This window comes from Phyllostomus discolor, chromosome 11, assembly GCF_004126475.2.
Source record: "Phyllostomus discolor isolate MPI-MPIP mPhyDis1 chromosome 11, mPhyDis1.pri.v3, whole genome shotgun sequence".
Taxonomy (NCBI): Eukaryota; Metazoa; Chordata; class Mammalia; order Chiroptera; family Phyllostomidae; genus Phyllostomus; species Phyllostomus discolor.
This window is the reverse complement of record NC_040913.2, coordinates 28,043,064-28,066,584: the sequence shown is the minus strand read 5'-3', so window position 1 is coordinate 28,066,584 and position 23,521 is coordinate 28,043,064. Positions and strand designations below refer to the sequence as shown.

General features: G+C 34.2%; 1 long non-coding RNA gene across 1 annotated transcript in view; it reads right to left on the bottom strand.

The window, feature by feature from the left end:
- Window positions 1–6,224: 6,224 nt before the first annotated feature.
- LOC118497338 overlaps window positions 6,225–23,521 on the bottom strand; it is a 41,011-nt gene continuing 23,714 nt past the window's right edge. The window contains exons 2-3 of the long non-coding RNA XR_004899864.1: window positions 14,632–14,769; window positions 6,225–6,377 (exon numbers count right to left, since the gene is read on the bottom strand). This is a non-coding gene — a long non-coding RNA (uncharacterized LOC118497338). The remainder of the gene's footprint in view (window positions 6,378–14,631; window positions 14,770–23,521) is intronic.

Sequence of the window (23,521 nt, the reverse complement as noted above, 5' to 3'; positions counted from 1 at the left end):
GCTAAAGTAAAAATTGAATAATCATACATGAAATGCTAAGTATTTCCTAAGCACTTTATATACATTGATTTACATTAGACAGTTTTATTTCCTTACTCATTTGTTTTTACCATGCTATACTTAACAAAAATAGAAAAGACAAATTTTAAATGAACATTTAGTTATAACTAAAAATCAAAATAAAACTCTTGAGAATATGCTTTATAAATTAATATAAATGCATATTTTCATAGAGTGTAACTTTACCAGTGGGGCAGTTTTAAAGTACATCTGTAAGATGAGAGTCACATTTATAAAATTGATGTTTCGCTATGTAGTAATCAAATGTCTTGACCTACAGTTTCCAAATGATTCAATTTCAAGGAATAATGTACATTATATGTTAGACTGTATATTGGATCATTATTTAAGATTTAAAATTATCATGGCATTGAAAACAGTTTACTATAAGTAGTTGTAATGTTGACTATGGAAAATCTAAAGTGGTTTTGCAACAGGATCTCAGCAGCCACATTTCAGTTGTTGAGAGAAGATTCAGCTGGTGAGTAGGCATAGCTCATGTGTTTATGTTTTGGAAAAAGGAAACATAATTATGAATTTAAATTTTTTCATTTTTTGTTAACTTTTTCCATGTGACAAATTTATTGAAATTAAATTTGCTTTCAGCTTATCACTTTTTCACTAACTTTTCCCATGTTAGGATAGTTACCATTTAATTTAACATTATGTAAAATAAGAAAATATGTAGAAATGTATAGATATAACATATGACTCTGGTGTCTGTATACTAAACTGGGATGTGGGAGTGAGGCTGGTGCTAGCTGTAATTACTCTGGAACATCAGCAGAAGCTGAACCTTTAAGTTAAACAAAGGCATGTGGAATTGCAGACATCAAAGCTTAAACATAATTGATATCAGCATTCTCTAATTGAGGTACTATTTCTTAATACATTCATATTATTTGTCTTTCCCCCTTCTATTAATTCTTTGATTGTTTCCCCCCCTCAGTCCAAGTATAGACTCCACAGGCAGCCTCTGTGCAAGGCTGGTTTTTTTTTCTTCTTTTTCCTGTAGCTCATTTGCTGTGGAAATAATTCAGGCTTTCTCCACTTCTCACCTTCCTTATGGTCACATGTTTTGTACTTCTCTGCCAGTCTTGACCTCTAGGGCAATCTCTGCACTCATAAACCTCTTCAGTGCCTCCTTCTTAAATACACTGAAGAAGCTAATTACTGACTATGAAATGCAAGGCCTTTCATGGTTTTAGTTGTGTTTGCCCCTTTTCTCTTTATCTCTGTCTGTCCATAATGATTTTCATTCTGTTCTCCAGCCAAATGCACCCGCCTACTGCTTCATGCTAAATTTCTGCACACATCTTTCTTGGGTAGGAATATTCTAGCTCTCCTCATAACTTGGTAAACCTATATTCCTATTTGAAAATATACTGAAACTTTGACTCTTCTGTCATGATTTTCTTAACTTCTAAATGTATGATGTGTTTATTTATGGATTAATAAATACTGCACGTGTTTATTTGATAAAACATCACACATTATATAGTTTTAAAAGTATATTTATGCATTAAGACTTAGAAAAGCATAAGTGTAATGATATGGAGCATATCTTCCTCATTTTGTATCTTCATTGTCTCTTTTGGTTCCTTGTTAACAAGTGCCAATGATATTTAATGAAATAAGCAACACTTCATAAAATTTTCTTTTATTTTTTTGCCTGCTATTACTTTCTTAATTATTCTTGATATTTCAATGATTTCACCCATATTTCATGAGCTTCCTTAAAATATAACCTAAAACAATAGCATACATTTTTCAGAACAAATTATCCATAGCTGTACTTTAAAAATTCAAATATTTAATTTTGGTCCTACCCCATATTTAAAGGGTAGGGAAAAAGCAGGTTTACAGTTGTTCATATGGAAAAATGATACAGTAATTAATACATTATAATACAAGAATAAATTGTGCTCATAACTGTAAACCTATGTTTGCCCCTCCCTGTATAAGTAGAGAGTGCCACCTCTCGTAAGTAGGTGTGTTTATTTCAGGAGTTCTTATGAATACATTATTAAAGACAGAATTATTTTCCTAGTTAAATGTGGCAGTGAGGTACTTGCATATCTAGTATTTTGAACAAGTAAGCTTTTGAGAATTAAAATTACATACAGTGTAGATGTTTCTATCATACGTTTTTTTTTTATTTTTAGAACATCAAAGCTTGCAAATTCTTGAATACATTGAGTAGAATAAAGATGCTCACACTGAAACTTCAATAGTGCTGATACATTTTCCTGTTGCTATTCTCCAAGCAAAATAGTCACATTCATTACTTTGCTTCTTTTATTTTGTCCTTCACCCACATGTACCTACACTAATTTCTGTATATTGCTTTAAATGCTTGTTGTAATGTCTTAGATTTTATGTGTTTGCCTGTACAATAATCAAAACTGTATGCTTATTGTAAGCAGAAAATTTATTTTATTCTCCTTTATATAATTTATGTTTCAAGGATATTCTAATGAAATTATTTTAATTTAATATTTATAATCTTATTTTGCATTATATCACATTAACTGGAAAAATAAAGCTAAGTAATTGACAGTAATTACATATTTGACATTTTAAAAACCCATATTACATTAAAACTTACTAAGTTTTTGGTAAAATAAACTGATACTGGATTAAGATGCTATCTAGCTGATATAGACAAAAAAAAAACCCAAATGCTTACATCAATATACCTCCAATTTTCACAAGCAGAATAAAGAAAGCGAAGAGAAAACAAATCACTATTATCAACTGATTAACAATGCTTACACACTAATGCTGCTGATTAATACCTCCATAAAATATTTAGAAATTAAGATTCTAGCCTAGAGCTAGAAGAATCGCTGAGTATTTTTCTTTGTCTATCAAACATGACATAATTTTTTAAAAAACCCTAAAGGTATAAAAGGAGAAACTTCCACTTATTTTTTTTCCTAAGGCTTTTTGGAAATACAGAAAATTCTACATCTTTCTTAATTAATTGTCCATAAATATTTTTAAGTTTTGAGTTGATATTTTAGAGAAAGAAAGTGTTTTAGCACAGCATGTATTGTATGAGGTCATACAACTTAGTGCAACAAAACTAGTGGATTCCAATATTCCATTTTAAAGGTTAGAAGAATACGACTTAGGACTCTGGAATCCTAAGATTATGCAACATGGAATCCCCTGTTGTACTCTCTAAAACCCAAATGAGAGAAGAACATCAAGACATTAATTTAGTTTAAAATAGTTCCTAAATTTAATGACTTCAGAAATAAACACAAATACTCATTAGAATTGCTTCTTCATCTTGAGCTTTAAAATGGACTAATACATCATATTTTTGGGAAATAAAATATTCAGGACAGAAATAAGCAGGAATATAAATAAATATTAGCATACATAAATAGGTATATATATGCTTGTTTATATTATATACATAAATTTATATATAAGTACTATTAATATAAATATAACAAGAGTACTTGATTTGAAAGAACTTCAGTTATTGAAATTATTAGATGTATTTTATAAAATAGAAATCCATCAGAAAGTAAAGTAAATTTTACTTTACTGTCAATGTACCACTAGAAATAAGTATAAACTTAGAATTACATATGTAAATTTCTAAATTTTAAAATTGAAGAAGTTTGAAATATTTTCATATAAATAAAACTTGGGAAATTTTACCAACATAAAACCCAAACTAAAAGAAATAGTAGCACTTATATTTTAGGAAGAAAATAATGTTCACAAAGTTAGTCTTCAATCAATATGTAAGAAATAAAGAAGAATAAGGACAGTAAATGTATATACAGACATGTACAAACATTAACTGCATAAAATAATATTGATAATTACTTCTACATTTTTAAGGATAAAGAGAAAACTTTTTTATAAAACTAAGGGAGGGCTGAGTGCATTTAAGTGTTTTCTAAGTTTTCATTGTCCATTAAAAGGATGATTTTTTGATTGCAACAAATTAAGTGTACATGGTAAAATGTCTACTGAAACCAACAAAGTAATAGAAAAATAAAAAGAAAGTTAGATGAAATCCCATGTGTCTGTTCTTTCTTTCATGTCCCTTACTCTAGGAAACATATTGGTGAAAATACTGCTGCTTAGAATATCTGAAATTTTCCTGCCTATGTTCTCCCCTAGAACTTTTATGGTGTGGTGACTTATATTTAGGTCTTTTATCCATCTTCAGTTTATTTTTTTGTATGGTGCATGTTGGTGGTCGACTTTCATTTTGTTGAATGTAGCTGTCCAGATCTCCCAACACCATTTGTTGAAGAGTCTATTTTTATTTCATTTTGTGCTTCTGCCCCCTTTGTTAAATATTAATTGACCATAGAGAGATGGCTTCATCAAAATAAAAAGCTTCTGCATGGCTAAAGGAAACATCAGCAAAATGAAAAGGGAACCAATTGTAAGGAAAAATATATTTGCCAATGATATCTCAGACAAGAGTTTGATCTCCCAAATATACAAAGAACTCATATGACTTCACTTCAGGAAGACAAACAATCCAATTAAAAAATGAGCAAAGGACCTGAACAGAGACTTCTCCAAGGAGGACATACAGAGAGCCCAGAGACATATGAAAGGATGCTTAGCATCACTAGCCATCAGAAAGGTACAAATTAAAACCACAGCAAGATATCACCTCACACTAGGTCAGAATGGCCACCATAAACAAATCAACAAACAGCTGGTAAGGTTGTGGAAAAAAAGGAACCCTAGTGCTCTGTTGATGGGAATGCAGACTGGTGCAGCCACTGTAGGAAACATATGGAATTTCCTCAAAAAACTAAAATTGGAATTGCCTTTTGACTTGGCAATACCACTGCTGGGATTATACCCTAAGAATCCTGAAATACCAACTAAAAAGAACCTATACACCCAGTGTTCATAGCAGCACAATTTACAATAGCCAAGTGCTAGAAACAGCCCAAGTGCCCATCAGTAGATGAGTAGATTTAAAAACTATGATACGTTTTCACAATGGAATATTGTGCAGAAGAAAAAGAAGCTCCTACCTTTTGCAACAGTATGGATGGAACTGGAGAGCATTATGTTAAGTGAAATAAACCAGGCAGTGAAAGACAAATACCATGTGATCTCACCTATAAGCGAAACCTAATCAACAAAACAAGCAAGCAAGCAAAAATATAACCAGAGACATTGAAATAAAGAACAAACAGAGTAACCAAAGAGGAGAGGGCAGAGAGATAATGGGGGAAAGAAGGGAGATGGCTGCCAAAGAACATGCATAAAGGACCCATGAACAAAGCCAAAGAAGGGTTGGATTGAGGGTGGGAGATGGGGATGGGTAGGGAGGAGAGAGTGGTAGGGGGAAAATGGAGACAATTGTACTTTAACAACATTAAAAAAAAAGAAAGTTAGAAACACTAAATAGCAAAAACATAAAACATTGGGAAAAACTGAAATAAGCATAACAAAACTCCTCAATACAAGATAGGAAGAAAGGCATAAAAAAACCCCAAAATGTGTAGAAAGATTGGATTTATATAAAGCAATAATGGATTTTCAATCAATTTGGTTTAATATCAATTAAAATATTCAACTACATTAAATGAAAGAAAGATGCTCACAAAATTATTGCCAGTGGAATTCCCCATGAATCCCACTCTCAGAGGGAGAATTTGTGCAGCAATGCAGTCCTAATGTGAACCTGGGTCCACTCCTTCAGAGATATGGGGGTTACAGCCCTGCATCAGCCCATTATTTTACATGGGGTGCCCATGGAGGGGTGTGTCCTTGGGGAAGTATTGCAGCTCTATGAAGATGAGGGACCCATCAAAGAGATGACAGCTGAAGATTTTCTGCCAAGCAGCCCTCCCAGACTTGTTTTCTCTATCAGAGCTGACCATTAACAGGGTCCTTTCCTATCACTTATATTTTGTATACCACAGAGTGTGCTGGAGTTTAGGGCTCAAGCATGGGAATTGCTTTCTTTGTTGCCTGTGCCTGAGGCAGCGTCCTTTCCTATTCTGGACTACATACAAAGCTAGAGCCTTTTCATATCACCCAGTATGTGGCATGGGACCTTATTCCTGGTTGTGGAGCATGGCACCTCCAGGACCTGAAGAAACCTACCAGACATCAAGTTACCTCTTACTGAGAGGTTCAAATCAGCTAATTTTTCCATTGGTGGGATGTCTCAGCCTACCCCTGACCACTGGTCTCATAATTTTCTATTCATTTTGTAGGTAAATCTATATAGGGTTTGTCTCCTATCTTCTGAGGCTTGTGTGGACTCCAACTTGGAAGTCCATTTTTTCTCATCTGGTCTGATAAACAGGCTGTCAACAATAGAAAGAGTCAATGTAATATTCTAAGAAATGGCCAGGCAGTGCAGACATTTTTTCGACTAGATTAATACAGAGGCCAAAAGAGTTAGTATACTCTTTGTGTTAATGTGCAATACATAGGGTTGCTCATTTCATTTGAACATGAACTGTTTGTGATCCTCTCTTATGATAAGGAAAAAAATACATCCAAACAATGAATGGCCACATATTATGTAACCAAGGCTGTGTTAATCTTCTCTAGCACCATATCTGGCATGGAGGCTGCAGTCAGGGATTCTACTGCCTATAATTTTGGTAATCTACTGTCATTCTTCAAAATCTGTTTGGAGGATGAGATGAAGATATGACCAAAAATATAAATCTTGTATTCTTTACATATCCTTAGAAGGAGCAATATAATCAATAATCTCCTTAGAAAAAAATAGTACTTTTGTTTGTCTTGTTTTTAAATGTATTCTTTTGGTTAGGCTCAGGGAGGAAATTATGCAGGCTTCTCCCAAGTTCCCACTGCCATGATGATAGCTCTTATGCCATAGGTCTACTACCAATTATGCCTACCCTGATTATGAATTTATGGGTCAGGGAAATGATAAATAAGCAGGTTACAGAAAATGGAGATAGTCGGAGTTCAACTTGGGCGTGATGGCATTTATTACATGTACTCCATATGTGCCCAATTTCATAAGGGTGGCATTATGGTTCCCCATAATTTTAGTTATTAAAGAAGTTTGGTCCTGAGTCCAAGAGTCACCAAAATATATGGATATTTCCCTTTTTATATATAGCTATTTGCATTATACACTTAAACTGGTGTTGCAGGATTCTTTCTCCAGAGATCCAAAGTCTCAACTCAAAGAATCTTCATCCACAAAAAGACTCAGTCCCCCAAACTAGGAAAGAGATGCTGACTTTTGTTGGAGTGACATCTTTGAGCCTCCGTCATCTAATTTGTCTTTCACTGAATGTTAAAAAATGAGTAAGATCCTTACAGGTGCCCACTTATTTTTTCAAGGGATGTCATTTTCTATAACTACAGATGCTATTTCTTATACTATCTTCAAGTTAGACTCTCTCAGTTGTCCTCTTGACCTTACCAGACCTCACAGCAATTGCATCCACTTCACTTGTCAGTAGATAAGAACCGTTGTTTCAGAGTCATATCATCCTAACTTTTAATTTTTTTATTTATTTATTTTTAGAGAGGGGAAAGGAAGGAGAAAGAGTGGGAGAGAAATGTCAATGTGTGGTTGCCTCTCACATGTACTCTACTGGGGACCTGGCCCCCAACCCAGGCATGTGTCCTGACTGGGAATTGAATAGGTGACCTTTTGGTTCATAGACCCACACTCAATCCACTGAGCTACACCAATGAGGGCACTATCATCCTAATTTTTATCTGTAAGCCTACCTCCCTAATGACTTTTAATATAGTCAGTAGTAACCTACATGGAGAGATATCATCAAACTTTTGGTGATGCTGGTGCCCCTCTCACTAACATATTCCTAATAGACATGATAAATGATTTATTATCTGGATCTTCTCTTGTGATATAATCATCTTATAACTTTTAGCCAGTTACATAAAGTAACCACAGCAGCAAACCCACTTTCTTGGTGTTTTAATATTTTTTTCACTGTAAGTGATGGCAATTCTGACATTTCAATGTTACTTAGACTAGTCCACTGCATTTTCAATGTTTCTGTAAGTTATCCTAGTAGCAAGCCTGCACCATGTTCTGAGGGTCTTTCAAAGTTGTTAAATCCTGTGTTAAATCCAATGTTCTCAAGTCTCTAAATTCTTCCTGGATAAAAGAACTTCTAAATTCAGCCCTTCACACACTGTCCTGTTTTCTGGTGGAACATACTAGCTCAGTCTCACAGAGCCTTTGTATTTAAGTCCCTTTTCTGATAATGCCCAGCATGTCTTCAGCAGGGAGTATTGTAACTTAACTCTAGTAATAGTCCTAATGGGAGATGGGCACAGAGCCTGAATGGGGTTATGCTATCTTGCAGTGAACAAAACTGTAACATCTCCAGTAATAAATGTCTGCTACAGCATAATGTGAATGAGTGTCCCATTTCTGAAGCAGGTTCAGAGGAACCTGGATATACAAGGCTTTCTAGAGAATCAAACGCAGTAAAACTATCACATCTGTTAAGTTTCCATTATTTTCCACACAGGGCCCTGAACTTTATGAAGCACACCAACATTTTTTTTTCTTTTTTAATTTAACTTTCTTTGGAGTCCAACTATTTTGACAGTTAAATCCTATGCTCAGTCCTCAGTTTTTTCTGTTTTTCCACTGCAGGATATGAGAAAAAAATTGCATGTTGCTTACAAGGCTGGTATTTGATGTCTAAAACCAAGATTTTGGCTGTCCTCCTCTCTAAATCTACTACTACTTCTATTACTACTACTACTAACAACTGGAATTTATTGAGCACTTACAATATGCCAGATTCCATAAATACTTTGAATGTAGTAAAAGTTAATTCTCACAAAAATGAGTTTATTCTATGTTTTACCTCCTGGCAAAGTTCCAGAGAGTAACTGTTCAGCTTATACCTGCTGCCCATGCCAAGAATAATCAACTATGTAGAGGTTGTATAAGGACATGAAGGCTCCCTGGGGGTAACACATGGTTAAACTCAGTGTGAGGTGAGGAGAAAAGCAATCCTCAGAGGAAAGAAAGGAGAAAAATAGACATAATTTAGAATTTACAATTACTAATAAAGCAAGGTAAAGGAAGAGTCTAGTTAAAGAATAACTGTAAATGACCCATGAACAAGGACAACAGGGTGGAGATTAACATTGGGAGCAGGGGTGAGTGGGGCAGGGGAGAGTAGTGGGGGGAAAATTGGAACAACTGAAGTAGAACAAATATAAAAATATATTGACAAAGTATATACAGGGTCCAGCAGAAGTAAGACCAGCTTGAGGGTAGTTGGTAGGGTAATAATATGTATGGGTGTAATAATTTATCATTTTAATTTGAACATTTCACCTAAATGTCAAATGGTACACTTGAGTATGATATTGTTTTGTTACAGAATTGTATGCTTATGATTTGGTAATAAAATATTTTTGTAATAAAAAGGGGCATTATATGTGCTGGACCCTGTATTTAAACATTGAACTACTCACAGTAAATATTTATTAATTTGAATCCATTAAGAATGACAGAACTAGAGCAACATTTAAAAAAATTCATATGAAAGCACAAAAGGCCCTGCATAGCAATAGTGATCCTCAGGAAGAAGAACAAAGTTACAGGAATCACACCACCAAATATGAAGCTATATTATAAGGACATAGTAACTAAAACATCATGGTATTGGCATAAAAACAGATGCATAGATCAATGGAACAGAGTAGTGAGCCCAGAAATAAACCCATACCTTTATAGTCAATTAATATTTAATGGAGAAAGCAAGCACATACTATGTGCAAAAAATAGTTTATTTAATATATGGTGTTGAGGAAATTCAGCAAATATATGCAAAAAAATGACACTAGACCACCTTCTTACACCACACACAAGAATAAATTCAAAATGCATCAAAAACTTAAATGTTAGACCCAAAACCATAAAAACTGTAGAAGAAAACATAGGCAGCAAAATCTCAAACACTGCTCATGACAATATTTTATCAGCTATATCTCCCCAGGCAAGGGAAACAATAGAAAAAAATAAAAATAAACTATAGAAAAAAATAAATCAAACTAAACAGTTTTTGCACGGCGAAGGAAATCATCAACAAAATAAAGAGACAGCCCACAGAATTGGAGAACATATTCACTGATACATCTGATAAGGGGTTACTATACAAAATTTATAAAGAAGTTACAAAACTCAACACCCCCAAAAATTACAAAAAAAAAGGAAAAAGAACCTAAATAGACACTTTTCCAAAGAGGATATACAGATGGCCAATAGACATATGAGAAGATTTCCATTGTCACTATCAGAGAAATGTACATTAAAACCAAAATAAGATATCATCACACATCTGTCAGAATGGCTATCATCAATAAATCAATGAACATAAGTGCTGGTAGGGATATGTAGAAAGGAGAACTTTCTCACACTGGTAATGGGAATACAGAGTGGTGCAGCCACTGTGGAAAGCAGTATAGAAATACCTCAAAAAATTAAAAATAGAACTTCCATTCAACCCAGCTGCCCCATTTCTGGGATTATATCCAAAGGGATCCAAAACACTAATTTGAAAGAACATAACCACCTCTATGTTCATTGCATTGTTATTTTATAACTGCCAAAATGGGGAAGCAGCCCAAGTGTCCATCAGTAGATGAGTGGGTAAAATAATTATTGGACAGCTATACAATGGAATACTACTCAGCTATGAAAAGAAGAAAGTTATACCCTTTGCAACAGTATGGATGGACCTGAAGAACATTATGGTAAGTGAGATAAGCCAGACAGAGAAAGAGAGATACCAAATGATTTCACTCATATGTGGAATCTAACGAACAAACTGAACTAACAAGGAAAATGGGGACAGACTTGTAGATGGAGAGTAACATAAAAGCTAGGGGTTGAGGGGGGAGAATAGGGGATAGAAGGATTGAGCAAAAAGGAAAAGATACTCATGGACATGGACAACAGTGTGGTGATTGCTGGGGGAGGGTGTAAAAGGGGACTAAATGGTAATGCAAAAATACAATAAAGATAAAAATAAAAATAAAAAGTTGATGAAAAAAGAATCAAACTATACAGAAAAATAGGGCCAATTTATAATATTACATGCTATAATAAGAAATAGTTACATATATCCCGAAAGTTTGTAAATTTTTAACACCAAGAACTATCATTTTCAATTCAGGCATTAATGTATGTAAATGCAATATATTATTTAAAGTATATTATCAAAAAGATGTTAACTGGTAACTTATTTTCAGTAAGTGAGCATTATGAATTATATATTTGCATTAATGAGTCTACAAACACAGAGTCACATACCATTATTCACAATTCTAACTTTGCCACAAGTCAAAATTAAGACTGAGAGTTTTTTGTGAAATATTCAACATATATTTACTTATAAACCAAAGCCTAGGACATATGGAGTACTAAAGAATTCTGCATTAATTTGGGAAGAGTTTGAATCTTTCTCTTTCAGTAGTGATTAGAATAAATATATGTACAACTATTACAATTTTACATTCATCCTTCATTATTCCCATTCATGTGTATAATATATAATATGGTTCTGATGTTAGCAAATGCAAATGATTAGTAGCTGTGATTTCCAAATTAAAATGTAAATACACTTCTTTCTTACTCTCCTATCCAAGGAAGTTGCTTTAAGATGCGTTTTGGTACCAAAATCATTTTAATAAAAACCAAATCTGAGTCTAAGATATAGCCAACGTATTTTAAGATTGTTGAATTTTTTGAGCTATGAATTAAGAGTAATAAACAAATATACTGAATGGTAGTATATAATTCTAAACACTATTGATCAATTCACTAACCTTGAAATGACAGGCTAGCACTTCTCTATGTGTATACATATATACAAAAACACACATGTATATAACACACACACAAAAATGTTATGCATATTGATAATTTCCTCAATATATCAACTACTTCCTTGAAAATACTGAAGTTTACTTACTATGACTCACATCAGAATACAAACAAGTTAAGCATAACACCCATCATAAATATGACTCACTCTTTGTAACTTCTTCTCACTTCTTTGTTCCAGGACAGATAACTCAATGAAATCATGCAGGAAAGAGAAACAGTTATTGTACTAACCATTCACAAAATTTTGGACAATAAAATGAGTAGGTGATACAAATTACAAATGGAATTTATTTTTGCTTCTAGTTTTCAGATAAAATTAAAAAAATAGAATTTTGAAAGTGAATAGAGTTTGGCAAATATGTCAAAATGTGAAAGACATTTGACCATACCACCAGAGTCCAATTTTCCTATGCGCCCAGCACTGACCCCAAATTGCTAAGGTAAGTTAAATAGAAATACCTGATGTCAGTCAAGGGGAATAGCTTGATTGCTCAGCCATCCTTTACAATCTACACTAAAACAGATAGAGGTGAAATGGTGTGTATAGCAAAGTCATGAAGATTGATGGCACCCACTGCTTCTAAACGTTCCCTATCTGCATGCAAACCACCTGACACATGAACTGATGGAAAACAAAGCATGTTTGCCCAGGAAAAGTGCTTCAGCAAGCTTAATTTCCATAGCCATTTGCACAGCAAAAGCCAGATCTAATAGGTCCCAGAGAAATCAGTAAAGCCATGATAAGAATTCAAAGCCACACACTAAATAAAAAGAGATTATTAGCTACATTGCAGTCGGCAAACAGTAAAGTTGTACGAGATCAATACTTGACAAGAGACATGCCACAAACTTCATGTATAGGTCAGGCTCACACACCGTTTTTTAAAATCAATCGACTGACTCCTGGACAGGCACATAAAATGTCACTTTTTATCTTTCAGTTGATATTTTCTTCCAAGAGGAAAAACCTATCTATTCACCTCCCTGAGAGATTTGATCGAAAAGATAGTCACTCCTGATATAAGGTTTAAAGGGGAAAACTGCAATCAAGTGGAAATTTTTGTCAGTACCTTAATCTCTGATTTGTAGAAGGTTTTGCTTTGGGATATTTGGTATGTCTGAGGATTGCCACCAAAGAGCCCTTCTGTTCTTTAATGGCTGCACTAAATCTTAACAAACGTGAGCATGAAAACTATTGTACTGCACTTGTGAGACATATATCAAAGTTATATTTTTTAAAGCTTGGGAAGGCAGTTGAATCATGCATGCTCTTTATGGAACTCTGATCAGGCTGATAAAGGCAGTTCAGCTTCAATAAATGCTTTTTAAGTGAATGTTTGGGAAAGTGAATGGGAAATTCAAAGCTCAGGCTGTTGCCAAACTGCTCCCACAACACTTTGATCACTTTGTTTCTGACATTTTGTTGAAAACGTCTTGTTTTTATTAAAATGTTGGCACCTAGAGACCAAGAAAGTTAACTGCAGTTACTGAAAATATAATATATAGTAAATCATAAAATGACATGACTTATTAAGTACTTTGTACACGGTCCTTAAAAGAAAACTATTTCCCTGTGGGGTCACACTCAGCATTGCACTTGTTTGAGAAAAACCTCACATTGTTAGAAGAAAGACAAGTACAGACGATAAATCAAATACTAGCACTTTGCCTCAGGCAAAAAAGGAAAGGAAGTTATACAGCTTTCCTCTCTGAAAGAATAGGAATAACAGTAATATAAACATTAATACAATTAAATAGGTATGCCAGATTTAAAACCATGCATTTGTATGCTGCCCTTAAATTATGATCATGGAACATAATTTTGACTCAAAAGGACCAAGAAGACAGGATAGCATGGTGCTATGACATTCTACATGCCAGGAGTGTGCTTCTGTAATTAGTGATTCATATTTCTCCCATCACAGCATCACAGTTTAAAAGGCGTGGCTTCTGCATTTTAGTGGCTGAGTTTATCTGAAGACTAAGGTATTTGTGTAAACCAAAAATAGTGAGTGGAACATTACTCAAATAGAGACACACATGTTAGGGTGAAATTCATAGTATAATTCTTTATACATTTAGATGTATAAAGAATGACATTCCCATCTGAATGTCATTTATTTGCTTGCTTTCTTATTCTAGTTACATATACATTCTAACATCTACCTAGGCATCACTAGCTGCAATCTTTAATACCTTTTTCACAATTTTTATTCTATTCAGTTGCTCACTAAGGGTATTCCCCCAAGACACGACATCAATTTGTGATCATTGTCAAAGGGTCATGTGTGCTGCAGTATCAGGGAGCGTGAAGGAAAATGATAGTTTTGAAGAACTGGAGACAAGAAAGAAATTGTGTTAATTCCCAATCAAATTAGCAGGATAGTACCAAAGAAAAAGTGAAAACAAATATATATCTGTCATTATATACATAATATTTACAACTAACCTTCACATTTAGGAAAATGCTTTGGCACATTTCACTGTTATACACAAGTTAGATTAACTTTCTGATAACATAATTATATGAACAGAGATCTCACTGAAAACTCGTAGAGACAGCTCTCTCTTTGATCACCGTGAATGAGTCCTTTGGAACAAGCTTGTTTCAGAGGATGCCTGCTCAACAGCAGCAGAAGTCCTGTTCCAGGTGCTGGAGAGTAAAGACACTATCAAAGACTTACCAGACAGAGGTGCTGGAAGGGAGCAAAATCAGGGGTGAACTTGGTAATATAGCTTGCTTTTCTCCTTAAAATATGTACTTCTGGTAATTCTGGAGATGGTGGATCAAAGTCAGTAAGTGGAGTACAGCTTTTGATATCCTTCCAAGGAGAAAGGGAGAAAGATTTACTTGTAAATCTTGCCATTAACAGAGAATGATGTAATGAACTCATTCACAATAGGCTGAGACACAATAAGTAGAGGCTATGAAAAAGAATAACTCAAGATGATACAAAACTGGAGTAAAATTTTAAATCATATGAATTCCTGATATTGGTTTAAGATGACAGTAGAGTGATTGTGTCATCTCCTTGGAAGAAAGAAACACATTTTCCCTGGAGGAAGATATTCTTGTCTCCAAAATATTACTAAAACACTTTTTCAACTATAACATCTGGACACAAACATAGCTAGGCACATGAGCAAATAAGACAATGTAAAGAAATATCAGTACAACGAAAAGAACTTACATAAATTGAATATACAGACCTAAATATGAATATAGGTCATAAGAAAATACCTAGCATGAATTACAAAGTAACAGAAAGTTGAGGAATAATAAAGACATAAATATATACAATACAAAGAGATAGTCTTATATGTAATTGAAAATCCAAAATGAGAGATGGAAATAGACTAGAAACCCTATTTGCAGAGATTATGATCAAGAATGCATTGATTAAAGGTAACCCACAGATTTTAGCTTTGCATACATCAAGAAAGATAAATAAGAAAGTAATCCATATGTAGAAACATTGTAGTGAACTGATAAATTAAACAAAAAGCAAATCTTAAAAGTAGCTTCAGAAAAGTACAGGTTACTGTTTAAAGAGGGAAAGTCAGGTTGACAATTGATGATTCAACACAAACACAAAATCGACTCCAAAATACAATGGTGAGAAATTAGAATTCTGAAGTGCATGAAGTTGAAAAAAAGACATTTGCAGACGGGGTCTAATGATTACTACAGTCCAATGGTTTAAATACTATTCATATATAGGGTCTCGGTAGAGCTTACCTCCAGTGCCATATTTCAAACGAATCATTTTTTTTTCCCCTATCAGCCTCCTTCACTGTTCAACTTTTGGGTCAGTGCATAACAACTGAGACTATGAGGGTGTGAATGATCTTAGCCTTCTTTAATAACACATTTTCACTCTTGGTGATCTTCCCTAATACTTTTGTTACTGCAGTTCTAACTCTCAGCCATCTTTCTCTCTTGATTTCTTGGCCAGAGTCTCCATTTGAATTAATGAATGAACCAAGGTAAACAGAATTTTCAACAATTTCAATGTCTTCATTGTATGTGTTAAAGTTATGTACTTTTTCTGTAGTCGTGACTTTGTCTTCTTGATATTCAACTGCAGTCATGCTTTGGCACATTTTTTTTTTCATTTTCATGAGAAATTACTTCATATCATTACTATTTCTTGTCAGTAAAATGGTATCATCTGCATATCTGAAACTACTGATAATTGCTATTCCAATTTTCACTCTTCCTTCCTCTGAGTCTAGCCCAGTTTTTTGTACAACATGTTCTGCATACAGATTAAACAAATAGACATAGATAGTACCCTTGTCTGACACCTTTGCTTATGTGAAACCATTCTGTCTTTCCCATGTTCTATCCTGGCAGTGGCTCCCTGTCTACAATAATCAAGTGCTGAGACATGTCTGCTTCTTTCAAAACAACCCATTGCTTCTATGTAACAAGCTGAAACAGTAGAAGGACAATATCGTGTCAAGGTGAAACTTAAGAAAAGAGATTTACTCGTTTACTGAATCAAAAGTAGCCTCTGTGGGTATAGAATTGAAGTCAAATTTCTCTTAAATAGGATCCCAAGAAATCAATTGTAACCAACAGTTTTTTTAATTAAATGTTTTTACTGTTATTCTATTACAGTTGTCCCAATTTCTCCCCATTTTGCCTCCTCCACCCATCCCACCAAACCCATTCCCACAGTCAATTCCCACACTGTTGTCCATGTCCATGGGTCATTAATACAAGTTCTGTTTTTAGTCTCTTTCACTTCTCTCCAACATTATCCACCTCCACCCTCCCCTCTGGTCACTTTTAGTTTTTTTCCATGCCTGTGGTTCTATTTTGCTCATTACTTTGTTTTGTTGCTTAGATTCCACTTAGAAGTGAGATCATATGGTATTTGTCTTTCACCAACTGGTTTATTTCACTTAGCATAATATTCTCCAGTTACATCCATGCTGTCACAAAGGGTAGAAGTTCCTTCTTTCTGCTGCACAGTATTCCATTGTGTGATGTACCACAGCTTCTTGATCCACTCATTTACTGGTGGGCACTTAGGCTGCTTTTAGCACTTGGCTATGGAAAATAGTGCCACTATGAACATAGGGGTGCATAAGTTCTTTCAAATTAGTGACTCGGATTCTTGGTGTATATTCTCAGTAGTGGAGTCTCTGGGTCAAAAGATAGTTCTGTTTTTAGTTTCTTGAGGAAATTCTGTTTTCCACAGTGGCTGCATCAGTCTGCATTCCTACCAACAGTGTACTAGGGTTCCCTTTTCACTACATCCTCGCCAGCACTTGTTTGTTGATTTATTAACAATAGCCATCCTGACAGGTGTGAGGTGATATCTTATTGTGGTTTTAATTTGCATCTCTCCGATGGCTAGTGATGTTTAACATCTTTTTATATGTTTATAAGCAATCCATATGTCCTCCTTGTAGAAGTGTCAATTCAGATCTTTTGCCTATTTTTTAATTGGATTGTTTGTCTTCCTGGCATTGAATCATATGAGTTCTTTATATATTTTGGAGATCAAACCATTGTGTAATGTATAATTGCTAAATATGTTCTCCCATACAGTTGGTTTCCTTTTCATTTTCAAGATGGTTTCTTTAGCCACTCAGAAGTTTTTTTTTTTAATTTGATGTAGTCCCATTTGTTATTTTTTCCTTTATTTCCTTTGCCCTAGGAGATAAATCAGCAAAAATATCGCTATGTGAGTTGTCTGATATTTTTCTATGTTCTCTTCTAGCACGTTTATGGTGTCACAACTTATACTTAAGCCTTTTATCATTTTGAGTTTATTCTGCTATATGGTATAAGTTGATGGTTCAGTTTCCCTTTTTTGCATGTACCAGTCCAGTTCTCCCAACACCATTTATTGAAAAGGTTATCTTGCCCAGAAAGAGTAGTAGGAGGGAAATAATCAAGATCAGGGCAGAATTAAATGACATGGATACCGAAAGAACAATTCAAAGGATTTCTAACACCAGAAGCTGGTTCTTTGAAAAGATACACAAAATTGAAAACCTTTAACCAGACTTATCAAGATAAAAAGAGAGAGGACCCAAATAAATACAATCAGAAACAAAAGAGGAGAAGTTATAACCCATACCACAGAAATGCAAAGGGTTGTTAATAAATTACCGGTACTATGAGAAACTCTATGCCAAGAAATTGGATGACCTGGGCTAAATGGACAAATTTCTAGATACCTACAATCTGAATCAAGAAAATGCCAAAACTGAATCACAAAAAGCAGAAAGCCTGAATGTACCAATAGCAAGTAGTGAAATTAAAGTAGTAATGAAAAAACCTCCAGGAACATGAAAGCCCTGGAACAGATGTCTTCACAGGTGAATTATATCAAACATTTAAGGAAGAACTAACTCTTATCCTTCTCAAGCTATTCCAAAAAAATTCAAGAAGAAGTGAGACTCCCAAATTCTTTTTATGATGCCAGTATCCTCCTAATTCTACAACCAGGTAAAGACACAACAGAGAAACAAAACTACAGGTCAATATCTCTGATGAACATAGATGCTAAAATCCTCAGAAAAATACCTGCAACCCAGATTCAGAAATACATTAAAAAGATCATACACCATGATCAAGTGGGATTCATCCCAGGGATACAAGGAAGGTACAATATTTGCAAATTAATAAATGCAATACACTACATAAACAAAATGAAGAACAAAAATCACATGACCATATCAATAGATGCTGAAAAAGCATTTGATAAAGTACAGAACCTATTTATGATACAAACACTCAGTAAAGTGGGAATAGAGGGAGCATACCTCAACATAATAAACTCAGTATACAAGAAACCTTCCGCCAACATTGTACTTAATGGACAAAAATCTTCCCCTTAAGATCAGGAATAAGACAAGGGTGTCTTTCACCACTCACCACTGCTTTCACCACTCTTATTCAACATAGCACTGGAAGTTCTAGCCATGGCAATCAGAGAAGATAAAGAAATAAAAGGCATCCACATTGGAAAGGAGGGAGTAATTGTCAATATTTGCTGAAGACATGATAGTGTCTCCCACTATAGTGTCCTATAGACTTCACCAAAAGACTACTCAACTTAATAAGTGAATTTTGCAAAACAGCAGGATACATAGTCAATATTCAGAAATAAATGGCATTTTTATACACAAACAATGAAAAAGCAAAAAGAGAAACTAGGACAAAAATCCCATTTATTATAGCAACAAGAAAAACTAAAGTACCTAAGAATAAATTTAACCAAGGAGGTAAAAGACCTGTACTTGGAAAACTATAGAAGACTGAAGAAAAAAATAAGGAAATTACAAATAAATGGAAGCATATACTGTTTTCATGGATTAGAAGAATTAGCATAATGACAATGTTTGTACTACCTAAAACAATCTATAGATTCAATGCAATTCCTATTAAAATACCAAAGGCATATTTCACAGATCTAGAACAAATATTCAAAAATTTATGTGGAACCATGAAAAACCTCAAATAGCCTCAGCAATCTTGGGGAAATAGAACAAGGTAGGAGGTATCACTATACCCCATATCAAACTATACTACAAGGCCACTGCAACCAAAACAGTCTGGTACTGGAATAAGAACAGGCACACAGAGAAGTGGAAGAGAATAGAGAGCCCAGAGATAAACCCAAATCTCTACCGTCAATTAATATGTAACAAAAGGAATATGAGCATACAATGGAGTAACCAGCAGTTAATAACCAGTTTGCTAACAGCTTGAGCAAAGCCAAGGAGAGTTAACACTCCATCAAATTAGTTGTTAACTGTGCTAATGACTAACTTTACAGGAATTATTGCTGTTATGAACAGACATCAATTGAGCTTTCCCACTGAGTCTAGAAAAGTTTGCAGCCAAACAATGACTGTTATGCCCTCAGTTTGATACTCTGGATTCTAGTTAATATGATAATCTAACATACTTTTGCAGGAGCAAAAGTAATGAAAGTTTTTTGTTTTCCTCATTCATAGTATAGTTGGTTACTTTTGAACATCATAAACCCTGCATTTCAAAATATATTTTTCCATTGGGCAAAAATATATACTCTAAAATGGTTGTATATAGGTAATTCCCAAAGCAATCCATAATATTAAAACAATACAAGTAAACAATTATATTCTGTACCCATACATAAAGATAATTACAGAGTTTATTATGTCAATCATCTTACTCAAATTTTGATATAGGCACAAGAAACAAGGCAAATAATGTTAATTTTGAATAAAACTATTTTGATTTTAAGCTTATCAGTCTGCTCTAATCTCTATTTTACACAATTAAAACAAATTTACAATGCCACTTGAAAAGTTTTTTTAAATCAAATTTACATTTATTTTAATTTTGTCTTATGGATCAGATATCATTAATATTTTGAGGCAGATATGTGACATTTAAACTGCTTAAAATACATAAATATTGTCCTAAACTTTCAACTTAGTAAGAGCCTCAGCATACTTCTAAATATTTCAATTTAAATTTATTCTCCATGTAGTTTATAGTATTTGAAGATAGGAACTTTATTCATTTTATAACCTCAATAAAAAATATTCTAATCCTCTTCACCCATGACTAGTTTTTTTTATCTTTATTACAATGTAATCGACCTGTAAATTATGTAAGACTAAGGTACTCCTTAGTGCGATAATTTGATAAATATATATATTGTGACATGTTTACCACAGTCAAGTTAGTGAATACACACTTCACTTCACATAACTACTATGTTGTTGTTGTTAAGAACACTAAAGCTCTTTTTTTGTAGAAACTTTCAATATATGAAACAGTGTTATGAACTATAGTTACCATGCTGTACATGAGATCTCTGAAACTTATTCATGTTATAACTGAAAGTTTATAACTAGTGACCATATTGGATTTATCTTTCTTTGACTTATTCACCTTAACATAATGTCCTCAAGGTCCATTCATGTTATCACAAATGGCAGATTTTCTTTCTTTTTGTAGCCAAATAATATTTCTTCTATATAAATATGTACTGTATTTTCTTCATCCATTCATTCATTAATGAACACTTAGGTTGTTTCCATGCCAATACTATTGTGACAATTTCTGCAATAAACATGGGACTGCAGATATCTCTTTGATACTGTGATTTCACTTTTTAAAAATGCAACTCACAAGGAGGATTGTTGTGTCACATGATAGCACTATTTTAATTATTTAAGAAACCTTCATACTGTTTTCCACAGTGGCTATACCAATTTATATTCTCAGCAATAGTGCACAAGCCTTCCACTTTCTTCATAGCCTTGTTATTATTTCTTATTTATTGTCTTTTCGATAATAGCCATTCTAAAAGCTCTGAGACGATATACCATTGTTGATTTAATGTGCATTTTATTGAGATTTGGTGATGTTGCACAGCTTTTCCTGTCCTTTTGGCCATTTGTATGTCTTCTTTAGCAAAATGTCTGTTTAGTTCTTTTACCTGTATTTTCATTGAATTGTTTGTTCTTTAGCTATTGAGCTGTATGAGTTCCTTATATATTTTGGATATTAAGCCCTTATCAGATATATTGTTTGCAAATATTTTCTCACATTCCATGAATTTCCTTTTCATTTTGTTTGTTCTTTACCTTGAAGAAGCTCTTTAGTTTGATATAGACCCTATGCATCTCTAAAACATCAATGCCAAGACCCACGTGAAGGAACTTTTTCCCCTATATTTTCTTCTAGGAGTTGTACAGTTTCAGCCAAAACACTTACTAGCTCAATCTCTTTCAAGTTATTTTTTGTGAGTTGTAAAGGGTAGATAGGTTTTCAATTTTACTCTTCTGTATGTGGATATACAGCTTTTCCAGCACCACTTATTAAAAAGAATATCTTTTCCCCAATAGGCATTCTTGGCTCCTTTGTCAAATATTAGTCGACTGTATATGTGTGTTTATCTCTGGGCTCAATTCTGTTCTCTTGGTCTATGTGTCTTTTTTATTTTTATATGCCAGTTCCCTACTATTTTTTTTACTATATTTTTATAATATAGTTTGAAATTGGGAGGTGTGATTGATTCCTATAGCATATGTCTTCCTCAAGATTGCATTTGTTTTTCAGGGTCTTCTGTGGTTTCATATGAATTTTAGGATACTTTTTATTTCTTTTTTAAAATGTTATTTGCAATTTGTAGGGATTGCACTGAATCTACACATGGCTTTAAGTAGTGTGGGCATTTCAACACTATCAGAACAAAGCTGCAGGGGCTAGGTGTTGGTGAGGACATGATAGAGGCTAGTAGCAAGAGACAAAACTATACCCAGACCCACACACAGCTGTGGGATCTCTGGCTTTTGTCCTGCAAGGGTACCAGCTGGAAGAGCTAGCCCTGAGTACATGCAAGGCAGTGGGGGCCAGCTGCAGGTGTCTAGGCTGGTGTATTGAACTCACGCAGCCAAAGAGGCACAGGCTGGCTGCTTTTGCAAGTCCCAGTCTGGAAAGGATAAGAGGGATAGAAAAGCAGGAGGAACTCAGGCAGCAAATGCAAATACCTAAGGGGCAAACACTGGTAGAATCTGCAGGTAGTCTACAAAGGCTACCCATTGGTTTCTCAAGTGGCTAAATATGCTGAGGTGGTCTGCACAGCATGTCCTGAGATCAGTGTTCATTCTTATGACATGGCCGACGCTGATAGCTTTTGTTCTTCTTCCTTGCTCTCAGCCATGTCTGTACCTCTCAGCTTTGCTGGTCTCTAGGTAGAGTGAAGTTAAACTAGGTCCTATATGTAGCCTATATGAGCTAGTGTCAAATTATGTTGTGGGGTCCTAACTATAACCCACCAACTCTATCACACAGTCTTTTACTAAGTTTATGGAGATAGCACACCAAGGGCAAAAGAGTTCATCCATACGCATATCCATCTAATTTATCCCACAGATTGCACAGAGGACTTCACAGAGTGTAACACATCAACTGCTGAAGATTAAAGTGGGCAAATATATGCTGATTCTTACAATGTTTTCCCTTTGTGCAATGGAGATGTCTATAGAATGTAGGAAAAAGGTCAAGAGAACTAAAATAAATTAAATAAATCATATATGTTATATGTAATATATAACCAAACATGTATAATAAAAATGAGCAGTTTATTTGAAAGGCTTAAGTGCACTCTGGACTCACCTGGGGAAAGTACCAGTGGCTTGAGGACAGTTCACTGCAAATTATTCACAATAAATACAAAGAGAGAAGAAAATAGAGATTATGAGGCAAAAAATATTTGGAGAGGTGGTAGCCAACAATATTCCAAAACTGCTAAAATTTACCAATTTACAGATCAAAGACTTCATCACTTCTTGGCCTTTTGGCTAAGATCAAGTGCAGATCAAAGAGTTCAGAAAAACCCTAAGCAAGATACTACAAATGAAACGACACATAGCACATCAGAATCAAATGGCTCAAAACCAAAGACGATCGCCACCAATGGGGGGAAATGATTCTGCAACAGTGACAGCTGGCTTCTCAACAGAAACAATAAATATGAGAAAATAATTGAATATTATTTTTTAGTTACTAAAAGAAAGAAGGGAACTTTGAATTCTATATCCTATAGA